The sequence below is a fragment of the Solanum tuberosum genome, unplaced genomic scaffold, assembly GCF_000226075.1.
Source record: "Solanum tuberosum cultivar DM 1-3 516 R44 unplaced genomic scaffold, SolTub_3.0 scf00004, whole genome shotgun sequence".
NCBI classification, from domain to species: Eukaryota; Viridiplantae; Streptophyta; class Magnoliopsida; order Solanales; family Solanaceae; genus Solanum; species Solanum tuberosum.
In genome coordinates, this window is record NW_006238930.1 from 1733185 (window position 1) to 1737565 (window position 4381).

Below are 4381 nucleotides of genomic sequence, written 5' to 3' on the forward strand. Positions count from 1 at the left end.
TCTTCTCTCCTGCTTGTTGGGTACCACATAATTTAATTTTATATTTCTTTATTATTGACAACTACTTTAGATTAGGATCATTATTTTTTATATATATTTTGATCATCAATAATAAAAATAACTAATTTGCTTTTATTTTTCAAGTAATTAATAAACGAGTTAATAATTATCATTTAAATGATTTGATGGCATAAAAAGAAAATTAACTACTCATTTCTTCATCTTTACTTATTCACTATACTATTTTGGGATGTTCAACAATACTTGCCTAGTTTATAAAATCAACGAGTAATTTATTATTTTCTGTCTATTTCACTCTTGCTATTAAATACTAGTTCATTTTTCAATGTTTAGATGACTTATATTTAATAGGGGTGATTTGGTAAAATTACCCCTATCATACCATTCTTAATCCCTATATCAAGTCAATAGTTGATAATTATTGTTGAAAGAATAATTACGTAGATAATAAAAATAATATAACTATTTTTTTTTTGTCTATGTGCATCTTGATTTTTCTAAATTCAACTGGTGAAGTTACATTTAATATCTTATTATTGTTATGATTTACTTTATAAAGTTATTTTCTACCCAATGTCAAGTATACACTTCACGATACGATTCACGTAATTTTTATTTTTTTAGAATAAAACTAGATTTATATGTCACATGGCTAAATAATCTACTTTGAAAAAAATAATAAAGAGTAGGGTGATGTTTGCAAGTCTCCCTCATTTTATCATCAATAAAGATTGCATCTAAAATTAATAATCACGCGCAGCAATGGTGTTTTCTCTGACGAGAAAGTACAAAATGTACGACAACATTCACTATAAAGATTATGTGTAGCTGACCTCTCCTTCTCTGGCGCGTGAGAGAATTATCGCAATTGTGTTCACGTCATTATATTTAGAATCATTAAAAAATTTATTGATATTTATATAAAATATCGGTTATAAATACTCATAATTATTATTATCACTAAATAATAATTATTATGTTATTATCATTAAATCATTTATTTATTTTAGTGTTTGGACATAAAAAATGTACTCCTTTGTCTCATTTTTTTAATAATCTTTGATGTCCTGATCAGTGTGTACATATTTCGATTAATTTTATATGATATTTTTTATTCATCATAATTATAATAGATAAACAAAAAAACACCTAACGTTTTTTTCCTGTCAGAATTTTGAACATGATATTTCATATTTCTCAACTAATTATTTCGTTAAGCATAATAATCTCTATTTATATGATACTTTTTTTAGTACATAGTGCAAAAAAGAATAAGACTATTGTATATTTAATAAAATAATTGTGACTCAATCCTTTTTTTTGTGTGTGAGTTTGTGTCCAATTTACATGTTGGTATGCTGCTTTCTTTACCATTTTAGTGTTGAAGATTATCTGATTACTTTAATTATTGTTGTGTAAATTAATTTATCTATTTATTTAGTACTTGACAGAGATATAAATTGAATGGACGAAGTAGTTGTGAATTTTAACAAACTTATCAAATACGAAGTGAATAAAATGGTTTAAAAAATTTTGTACGTCTCTTTCACCATAAAATAATAAAAGCATATGAACAAAAACTCGCGTAAGCTTCACTAGAAAAGAATTTTAAAATTGAGTTTATTAATTTTTAAAAATAAATTATATTTAGTTAATTTTTAAATATAAATATAAATTTTAAATCAAAATTACTATAATAAAATTATAATTTTACTCTGGAAAAAGTTAAATAACTCCATGCGTCCATATATATAAATGCGATCTAATGGATAAATTAACCTACCAACGAAGAATTAAATATTATGGATGGTCCATTAGTGGAGAATATATATCATTTTCAGCATAGTATTATTTTAGTTTGTTAAAATAGCATAGAGAAAAAAGTTGTAATAAAAAATAAATTATAGTTGGAATGTAAAAGTAAGCAAAGAAAAAGTCCACGCTGTTAATTAAGATTTTATATTTTGAGAAAATTGGTAAAGTTGTTTTATTTATGGCACAATAAGGGCCCTACACGTCGAGTGTTTCGTTTCTCTCCATTAAATTACATTTTTGCTGATTATTCAACATTTTAAAGATTTTTAAAAGTTTTTCTTGTGTTGAAATTTAAAAAGTTTTTTTTGGTCCATGGAAATTAGTTCATCTAGAAAAATAATAGTAAGCCACTTGGTAATTGAAAAACAAGTAGATGAATAGAAACGCTGAGCCATTTTAATTTTGATGTATTTCATGTGCTTATAAATTTTGTGATTATCTCATCTAAAAATGTTTTTAGATAAAAATAACATGATAGCAGAATATGCAGGAGTACTTGGATCAGGTCTTATTGTTACCTTTATCAAAAAAATAATCTATTAATGATAAAACAAATCTGAGCACACACATGAGGGGACATTTTGAGAATATAATTTTTTTTTTGTTAAAAATATGTGTACATAATGAAATAGATAATAAATGATACTCTCTCTAACAACTTAAGATCATTCACTTTAATAGCACTAACAAAAAAGTGATTTAAAAAGATGTTTCTTTATTGAGGTGGTCGATTATGATATCTATAGCCTTATAACTTTGAACATGGGCGGATTCGGGTTGTTAGGTGAGGATTCTCAAGAATCTAGTAATTTTTGTGTGAATTTTATGCTTGTATTGAGAAATTTAATAATATATAAGAATTACGATTTGAGAACCCATAAACAAAGTGTGTTGTTCATCTAATGACATAAAAGAAACTTGTTAAACTCTACTTTGCATGGGAACTCACAAATTTCAAATCCTGAATCCGCGTCTTATATTGAATCAATCACTTCATTCAAATGCATTGTTTTTTACTCCATATTTTAACTAAGTTCTCATACAGATCTCCTATCAATTATTGTGATGTAATGTAATGTATATTCACTCCAACATATAAAACAAGTGAAACTTCATCTATTTGTCTGTATGTTAACATGATCCATGTCTGCTTGTTTGACATATGATTCTACTTTGCAAACACAAAATTCCAACATTTATGCTTAATCAAGTCCTTTTTGTAACAAATTGCACATGAAATCAATAATTAATTCTTGAAGATCACAAGCCACTTCCAACTTTATCCCTATATATTAAAAAAACAAGAAATGTTAACAAAAATATCTGCTAATGACAAAGGTCCCCTCATTAAACAGTTGTTGGGGGGAATTTACTCTATAATTATATACATGGCCAACTGTCATTTAATGAAAAGTTGTTGGTGTCTAATACTCCGTGTATTGCAATTTATGTTATACTCTTTCCTTTTTGCTAGACATGATTTCATGTCACACAAATATCACGATATGTTTTTAGACCACGAAAAAAAAATAGTGATATTCGATTTTTGTTTTGTTGGGATAAATGGGGGAAGATGGGGGGAGTCATTTTCAGATTGTGATGGGCCAACAAACTGTAGAAACCTAAGAAGAATAAATAATGAACCAACTACTAATTGATAAGAGTGATTTAACTCTTTCAATTAATTCATATTTCACTTTTGAGCAATCAATGAGTAACATGCTCACACACACCCCATCCCACCTATGTTTAGTTTTGATATTTTCCTTTTATTTACTCTTGTTTTCTCTTAACATTTTCATTTTAGACATCCATTTTGTTATAGAAATCTTCTAAAAGGGAAAACTAAAGACAACATATTTTGCTTTTTCTTCAATATATAGGGTTCAAAACCATGATCAATGATTAGATTCGGTATAAAATTGTGTAAGTTATACGACAACAATCTAATGTTTTATCTGTAAGATTAAGTAATACATTAGATCTAAGTCTAACGTTGTTCGGAAGGATAATTATTCAACGGCTACACTTGCACATGTTTAAGATTATGTACTAAGGAGTGACCTAAAAGGTAATATTTGCAAAATCAGCATTGAATTTTAGGGCTCTTAAGCCCAAAAAAAATCTTCCCAGAGCCCAACACTCCTCAACATTGACCAGCTTAATAGTACTGGGAAGTCTGCTCAAAGAAAAAGCTCCAATCTCCATTTGGTAGGCTCAGTTCTAAAGTCTATTTTAGCCAGGACCTAATCACAGAGCACAGTTTCTATGAGAAAATAGTTAAATGAGAGGATTAATGCTGCAGCGCGGTCCAAATAATCCGGACCGAGGGGGAAGTGTATCGTGTTAGTGAAAACTTACAAGATAACAAAAATACAAGATTACAATTGAAAAATAAAATGAAGAAAATAAATCTCTTCAGGCTGAGGCGCGGATATCTCGCTCTCTTTAAGGAGATTCAAGCCCACTGCAGCAAATGTTTTCACCGGTCCAGCAGTAGTTCTTCTTGACTTGTCCCCTCCAGGATACAACAGCCTAATCACAA